At 38.3% G+C, this 9,028-nt stretch overlaps 2 long non-coding RNA genes across 2 annotated transcripts; both read right to left on the bottom strand.

The window, feature by feature from the left end:
• Positions 1 to 2,232: 2,232 nt before the first annotated feature.
• LOC311147009 lies at positions 2,233 to 5,816 on the bottom strand. The gene is made up of 4 exons (XR_014614729.1): positions 5,768 to 5,816; positions 5,505 to 5,676; positions 5,244 to 5,371; positions 2,233 to 5,117 (listed from the first exon to the last, which is right to left on the bottom strand). It is a non-coding gene; the product is annotated as an uncharacterized lncRNA (long non-coding RNA).
• A 685-nt stretch (positions 5,817 to 6,501) lies between these two features.
• On the bottom strand, positions 6,502 to 8,710 carry LOC311147008. Its single transcript, XR_014614728.1, has 5 exons — positions 8,473 to 8,710; positions 7,407 to 7,495; positions 7,008 to 7,154; positions 6,742 to 6,887; positions 6,502 to 6,633 (listed from the first exon to the last, which is right to left on the bottom strand). It is a non-coding gene; the product is annotated as an uncharacterized lncRNA (long non-coding RNA).
• Between the last annotated feature and the right edge of the window lie 318 nt (positions 8,711 to 9,028).

The following is a 9,028-nucleotide window of genomic DNA, read 5'->3' as shown; positions in this document are numbered from 1 at the left end:
TTGGCTTTTCAGTAGCAGGGGGAAGCATAGCAGGAGTAGGCTTTTGACTCACAGGAGGATGAGTAGCAGGCTTGGCTGGCTGAGGGTCATAAGTGTAGAAGGGATCTGGATACCAAGGACGCTGAAGATCTTTGGAACCCGAGCCAGTTACAGGCTTGTCTGGCTGAGGGTCATAAGGATATTGGTAGTGAGGATGCAGTGGAGCCTGGAGTTTGGGGCGTAGGGTAGGCAGCAACTTTTCACACACACACCAGACCACCACATCAGTGTGCCACAAAAGTTTCCTTCACTCACTGTAGCCAGAGGCTGAAGATGATTACCAACCAATCAGACTTCAGATCTTCCATTCACAGCCTGGTCTCATAGTCTATACGTAACATAGTAAATGTAAATCCATGATATTCCAATTAGTATGATATGTTCATTTTGGATTTGGTAACATACTGTACAAATTGCAATTCATAACATATCATACGTAATTGATGATGGACATCTACACATTAAATGCATAACATAAGAAACTTAACACATCATACTAATTGGACTGTACCATATTTACATTTACTATGTCACGTCTACCCCTGAGTGCAGATTAAATCAAATGACCAGTGTCACATTCAGGAGGGTGCAACATTCAGAATGATGCAGACAGAAATGTCTTGTATGGAGCTGATGCGATTCCCTATTCTAAGAGACGCATATGTCTAATCTACATTACAGCCTACATTTCATTCTGAACATTGCACCCAAGAGAGAACGCAACTGTTATATGCGCTTGTGATCAATTAGTGGTATTTGGTCGATTGATGTGTAGGCTTAGAATATTTCCCATCTATAACCAGGTTTCCAACCAACCTTTTTATGAGAGTAAAGTACATGTCGCTGGCCTGATGGAAACAGCACATTTGTTTACTTTCCAAATATCGACAAAACAAAATACGCTAGACAAGGTAGGATCTTTTTGTGTCTGTAAATGTAATTATGCGAGACATTGCGGTGGAAAAGCCTTTATGCGCAAACATTTATATAATAACCATCATATCGAAGTAAACTTGCGAGTCACAAGATGATAGGTTGTGTGGACCTCCCACTACGACGCTGGAAAGCATGCAGTTTATTAGGCTACAGATGAAATTACATGATGAAATTCACAGGGTGGTGAAAGTGCACGGTGATGAGCTTGATGCTCCTTTCCAGCTGTGCGTGATGACATTGTGCACATAAAAATAACTTTTGCCACAACATATCGCGTTATTACAAGTTTATTTCAATATGATGGTTATTTTATACATATTTGCACACATAAGGCATTTTCACTGCCATTTCTTGCATTTGAATTTTACCGAATTTTGTTTTGTCGGGATTTGAAAAGTTTACAGACAAATTTGCTGTTTCCATCAGGCCTGTTGTGACATTTTTTTTATCCGACATGTACTTTACTCGCATAAAAAGGTTGGATGGAACCTGGTTTATCGTCACCACTTGAAGACATTGGCCCAACCTCAAATCGACCCCTAGACCCAGGCCGTTCCCCTGCTTAGACGTTGGCCACGTCATTGACTTTTCCGTCAGGCATCAGATTGCCATAACATATGATATGGTTAGCTGGTACTTAAAAATACCTATACAAAGTAGGATCAATGAGTTAGCCAGCTAACTTTGATAAGCAACCAGAAATATCTTAAATTTGTTAAATCAATTAGACCAAGCTTATCTTTCTACAAAATAAAAAGTTAACAGAATATTTAGACAAGTTAGTTTACTAACTCCATAATCCTGCTTTGTAGTGTACCCCTCTGGCATTCATCAGCAATGCCTGGACAGAGAAACATACACAGTAAAAACAGAAGTGTTAATTTAACTCCTATCGAGTTGAATTTAACTCTGTTTCAGATAACATTTGGTCCCACTCAAAATCAGTGTAAAATGTACTCTTTGGTCAGTGTAAAACTTTTAGAGTTAATTCTACTCCATATTGTGTAAAAAATAACAATGAAATGTGTCAAAATATTTAACACTGTAGTTTAATCACACTGTTGAGAGTAATATGATTACACTGTATAGAGTTAAGTCAACTACAATTTTACTTTAAAAAATGACACTTTAAAGTGTAATGATATTTACTTTTCATTTCTCTACAGTGTTTTTTTTTTTTTTATTTAAATAATATGATGTAGTGTTACTGAATTATAGAAATATCAATACTATCAAATAAAACAAAGCACAATAATACAAGATGAGAGCACCCACATTTATTGAAAAAAAAAAGTATAATTTCAATGTCCGTGAATTTACATTGTACACCCATTGCCTTGTCTATGACAGAAGTATAACATCATAAAAATGTTCACCAGAGAAAGCAATATGGCACAACAAGGAGAGCTGTGTCATTTCCTCCATATGACCTTTGTATGTCAAAAGGTCTAGGGTAGTGCAGGTTGTCGACATGAAAAAAAACTAAATCATGCTTTGATCTGATCACCTCATATGCATGGAAATGTTCTTGAAAAGTTACTGTAACTAAAGGCACTGTGAGTAGTAACAGTTTTTCACACATTATCAGAACTGACTCAATCTGATAAAACAAGGGCACTTCAGAGTCAACTTCGCCACAGATAACCAAGTGTGGGCGATAAACATACCCATTATGTTTAGCCCAATTAACCTTCATAACCTGAATGCTACTGGGCACTTGCATTGCCAAAGCAATTTCAGAACCTCCTTTTACCATATTTAAAGCCACCATTTTTCCTGGACCAATATCTAACCGACTAAAAGTTGTTGATCTTCGCCAACTATATGCCATATGATTCTGATGCTTTTTTGCCAGCGTTTTGGTAATATTTTTAAACGATTTAAGCTGTTTTTTGAAAAAATTATGTTTGCCTTCATACCTCATACACCAACTATGAAGTACAGGCCCTATTTTCTGGATGCAGCGGGGATAGTGGATAAGAAAATGGTGCTTTGGTAAAAGTTTTTTCTGAGGATACAACTTCTTAAACAGTGTATGGTGATCAACAATCAAATGTTTTAAATATACACATAGACCTTGAGATAACATGGGCGAGAATATAATGTTAATTATTTGCAATAATAAAAGAAGCAGGCCCCAGTGTTGGTCAGTAGAAGTTACCAAATCTCCAAAGATAAGAGGAACATTCCTAAGTAAGCACCAGGACTGAATTGCATTCAGTCCCAGATCATTAGATCCTTCACTTAAATTAACAGTCACAGGCCTGTTATTTCTCTCTGTGAAACCATAATCAAAACTTTGTATTCTTGAATGTATTTCTCCTGATTTAACATGTTTTTCATTCAAATACAGAAATAATAACTTCAATTCGTACTGGCCAACCCCTTCTAACACATCATGCATCACATCAACTGAGAAGTTCTCAGTTGTGTGAAAATACCTCAATGAATTTAATATGCATGACCTTTTCACACCAAAAACATACGGAAGGGATGGATTACAAGCCATTTCTTGACAGTGAGCAGTATGCATATCTTTGGTGCGTAAAACTATTTTTGAAGAATCTTCAGAGAATTCTGTTTGAAAGTCCTCCTTTTCTGATAAACAGAACCTGCAACAGTACCTTGCACTGAAAGACTCCACCAGACCAAACAAACTATGCAAACCCAAATTATCACCTGTTACCTGTACTACAGTGCCACGTACATAACCACTGTATAATGGAATCTCAATACCATCGCTCTCTAACACTTTAATGTCTCGAACAATGGGAGCAAAAATTTCACTAAAACCATATCGTTTAACATCTTGAGTATGAAATAAGGCGCACAGGTGTATGTTAGCCAAAAAAGAATTCCATTTTGGAGAGAAGTTTCTTAAAGTAAAATATACTCCACCCAATTTATGAATACCTCGCTTGGAACCCAATGGGTTGGCGACCTCAAAATCATCATAGAACATCTGGACCTGTATTGTCTGCTTCTCAGTTGAGAACAGGGGGTGACTTTTAAAAAAAGATCCATCACAAATATCTCTCAGTCTAGAGTTGCTGGTAGCTGAGCTTTGCAACATTTCTGCAAAATACTGACTTTTAAATATTGACTGCAGTGTAGATAAAATTGGAATATACATGAATTTATCTTGAACTACTACCTGATCATATGTTCCAGTCTTTTTATTTCGTCTTGTGTCAAATCTTGAACCAATCACACATTCAACTGGTTCTACTATTTCCCACTTGGCAGTCATAAATTTTGATCGCTTGTATTCCGAATTTAGAACTGTGAAAGGATTCTCTAACCCCTCAAAACACGCCTCAACTTTCTTGCACATTTCTGTTTCTCTTTCATTACTAAATACATGCTTTATCACTGTTTCTTTAGCATGCTGATGAATATCTTGAACAATCTCTTCCATGGAAATCACTACAGTATTTACTGTACTTTGACCAACACCTGCTGCCTTTAGATCAGAAATAACAGCTGCACAACTATTTACAATGTATGGCGAAGATAACTCTGACTCAGCCTCTAAACATTCAGTCGACACTTCAACATGAGAAATATTACTGGTGTTGACGGTACTTTGAGGGTCTGAAAGATCATCTTCTATAGAATCTACTAAACTTTCTCCGTGGCACTTGTTAAGATGTTTTCTAAAACCAGAAAAGCTACCAAAAGAACGTGAGCATCCTTCTTGACCACATTTCAGAAAAAGAGTCCTGCCTGTACATAGCCCATGAATTATCTTAAGGTGCTTAACAAGGTTGTTTGGACTTCCATGGTCACTTTTGCAAAGAAAACACTTCATAGTTTTATCTCAACTAACGCACCATTCTTGCTCGCAACTCAGCAACTCTAGGAGTCTCCTTTGTTTCCCCCATGTCGATGTTATAGATGGTTGTTTGCACAAAAGTGAAAAAGCTGCTCAAGGAAGAACTGTATGACGTACCAAATACGTAATGGGCTTTAAAGACTTTGTCAAAAGCTCCTACTGAACCTGTTGCCTTGCATGGAAGAGCATGCTTGTCAACCACAATGAAGTAGGAGTGAATGCTGCTCTGTGTGGATCCCTGGGCGAGAAGGTAGGGCTGACTGCTTTGGGTGATGTTGTCAAGATGCTGCTGCACACTGGTTCCAACCTACAAAAAAAACACATTCAACAGAATTGTTTTGGTGACTAACCTCTGACAATAGATAAGATCACCTCAAACTGTGCACAAGATTGAGATGATGGAATATATATTTTAAACAACTGTTAAGCATACCTTTTGAAATCTGATGAGCTGATCTACAGCTTGATATGCAGACATTTTTCCCGGCCTCTTTCTACCTTGTGCAGATGGTGGTAGCAAATGTAGCAGCAGCAAGATGGCAGACATGTCACTGTCCCAGCCTACAAATAAGTAAATAAAAACCTGGTTAACATTGTGCCGTAGCATAACATTCTTATTCACAACTTGCACCATTATGGACATATAATGCACACCTACATTATCCACATAAAAAGTAAAACAGTTCATTCATACCATTCTCAACTTCAGCAGCTGACTCAGCATTGCGCATCAAATCCAAGAGTTCTGTGGTGGATACAAGTCCATGGCTTTCCTTTATTACTTTTGCTTTGAAAGTGGTTGGCCACTTCTCCAAGAATTTGTTGGCTGTGGCCTCACCAAACAGAAGTCTGAAATCTTGTTCTATCTGCAATGTAACACACAAAGACAGAAATAATGAGTGTTACCTTATTCTTCATTGGATATTTTTGGTGATGCAGTGAATTAAGTTGTCATACCAGTCCTGGTGTGTCCAGAAATCTTGGGAAGACCGAGAAGACATCTGATGATTTGGCTTCATCGTTGACCATTGCTTGCCGATATATGAAGGTCATTTTCATCTTCTCACGGACAGTGTTTTCATCAGCAGAGTGTCTCAAAACAGCAATAGCTGCTTCCACATCCTCATCAGATGGCTCTCTGTCATAGGTGAAGGGCTGACGATCACGGCCTGGCCCACCAACTTAAGACAAAATACAGTGTTAAGAAATCCTTTCTGTACAATTCACAGGTCACCATTATAATTACATGTCACTGATCAGAAAACATACCTTTAGGAGATTTGCTGACTGAGGCACCTATTTCCTCTGCTGTTTTTCTTATGGTCTTCAATCGCCATGCAAGGTATCCGGAACCACTCTCCGGATCGTAGTAATGATCCTATATTATTATAAATAAATTATAAAGGAGTACTATTCCCATTTCATAGAGTGAATATGTGCATAATGTTGCAATAACCCATTTACTTACATATCCATGTTGTGAGTATGGGTCTTCTAGATAGGGAAACAAAGCTACTATCCCCTGTGCATACATCACTCTGACACTTTTGGGGGGGGGTGTCCTAGCATATGAATTCAAAGTTAACATCACACTGAATTGATATTGCACAACACATTTTACATAATTAATAACCGGAAAATAATAACAATGTTTCTTTACAGCCCATCTATATGCTTAATGCTTACCCATGTGTTTCTGTCATCTCAGCAGCAAGTATGTTGATCATCTGTCTTCTGGTGGCATCTGTCAGAGATTTGGTTTTTCCATACTCTTGCATAATGCGTTCACCACCAGGCTTTGATGTTAGGATTTTTTCAATCAGCTATAGGTGGAAAGAAATGTGCTTTCCGTAATTGTAAAACAATATGTAATGCTGTCACATGATGAAACAACATTCAGATTGGACTTAACAGCAATGTTCACCACTTACTGCTTTTGCCTCATAGTTTATGTGGCATGGCCTTTTAGGCTGGCTTCCTTCGCCAGCCGCTACTTCTTCAACATCGTCACACACAGTGAAATTCAGAATGATGGTGTCATCAGATGTACCCGAGCATGATGATGAATGAGAGGTATCTGTTCATTATGAAATGTGTGCAAAACATAGAAACATATTACAATAAACTGTTATTTTTAAGACAATAAAGGTTCTCATTCTGGCCTTTAAACTAAAAAACTAATTGAATGAATGAATACCAAGTCCATTGCCCAGCATGATTCTGAAAGTTCCAGGTGACTCCTTTACTAATTCTTCAAAAACATCTGAGTCAACTTCTGTGTCAGACTGGTCATACACCTTAATGTCTGGCTTTCTGCTTTCTGGTATGTTGAATTTTAGACACACTGTTAAAAAAAGAAGAAAAAAAAGAAAAACATGCATTCCCTTCTCACAAGAATCCAAGTTCATACTTAAGGTTGCCTCATGTGTTCACAAAATGATGAAAGACAAGGATCTGCACCTGATTTTATGTTACTGAAAATATAAAGCACAGCAGAAATGACTATAGACCTAAATAGATATCATAAGATAATAGCTTAATGCTGTATTATTTTGTCATTAGGGTGATATGTATTGCTTTAACCTATTATACCTACCTTCTTTCAAGAAAGCATTGAATGTCAGCTCAGACAGCTTGACGTATTTCTGCTCTTCCCCGAGCTGAACACGCAACAGCATTTTGCCTCTGTTAACAAAGAAAATATATATTCAAAATCATCATTTAGTGCTGGTTCAACTAAGCGTTAGCTAACTATCCATTTATCTCAGTAGTACTAGCTACGCAATGCACTATGCATTACTTAGACGTTACACTGCAATTACAAAGGCTGAAGTAGACAAAGTTGTGCTGGTTGAATATAACGTTAAGCTGCCATTTTCTGCAGCAAATGGGTGTAGGCTAGTTCAAGTTTAGAGGCACATTGTCCCATTAGCTACCAAATAACTAGCTATGTGTCAAAGTTAGCTAGCTCATTAGCCATTTTAGTTCGAACAGTAGCTAACCATTAAAATGGTTAAGCAATGTTAAACAAACCCGTCATGCAAATCAGTGATCTAAGTTATCGTTTTATAACACCAACATTAGCTGGCTAACTATCAGAAGCATGCTAACATTACCGTTATATATAGCTTTATAAAAAACAGTTAACGTTAGTGTAAGGAAGCCTGGGAAGCTATACAATAACGTTAGCTAACAATACTATCTGTATAAATGTTTTGTTGTTAGCGAACGTTATTTTACGTATTTACCATTCTGACAAACTTCATTCGTGAAAATATTGCAACACAAAGAAAGACAGTTACCGATACTGATTGCAAGCTAGCTAACCGCATGACAAGCACAATCTGCGCTCATGCCAAACGGTGGTGTCCTTCAAACGAACTGATTAGCTAAGTTAACGTTACCTATTTTTAGCCATATGAAACAGCAAGCCATTCACAAAAATATCAAACATATTCCATGGGTATATCATATAACAGTTATTACTGTCAACCATCTGAACTTACAAGCTAATTTAGCTGGCTGATGACGAGGTCACTGCAAGGGGGACCGCCGCATGGAACTCGTAACTTAAAATATGACCTTGACATCAGCACAACTCTAAAATTATGTAAAGTTAAAAAATACCGGTTTGGTGTTGAAAAAACGGGGATGTAACTTACCTAGCAATATCTGTGGCCTAGCTACTCCTTCGCAATCTTCCTCCACCAACGTACGTGCCAAACTTCAGCAAAGCAGAGTGGCGGGTATTCATCACTGCTGTAGAGTTGAAATTGTCACTGCGTATCTGCAGATTTTTACACTCACTTTTAACTCCACTGATAGAGCAACTTTACTCTCAAAAATGTTGAAAATACTCTATCTGGGTTAAAATAACTTTACTCTGAAATATTAACACCCCATTTTTTACTGTGTACCCACTACTCCCGAGTGGCGCAGTGGTCTAAGGCACTGCATCACAGTGCTAGCTGTGCCACTAGAGATCCTGGTTCGAATCCAGGCTCTGTCGTAGCCGGCTGCGACCGGGAGACCCATGGGGCGGCGCACAAGTCGTCCAGGGTAGGGGAGGGAATGGCCGGCAGGGATGCTCAGTTGGTAGCTCAGGGTTGTGGGTTCGATTCCCACGGGGGGCCAGTATGAAAAAATATAATAATGATGTATGCACTCACTAACTGTAAGTCGCTCTGGATAAGAGCGTCTGCTAAATGACTAAAATGT

Source organism: Coregonus lavaretus (genome assembly GCF_964263955.1).
Source record: "Coregonus lavaretus genome assembly, chromosome: 19".
NCBI classification, from domain to species: domain Eukaryota; kingdom Metazoa; phylum Chordata; class Actinopteri; order Salmoniformes; family Salmonidae; genus Coregonus; species Coregonus lavaretus.
The sequence above is the reverse complement of the archived record's forward strand: the minus strand, read 5'-3'. Positions and strand labels throughout refer to the sequence as shown.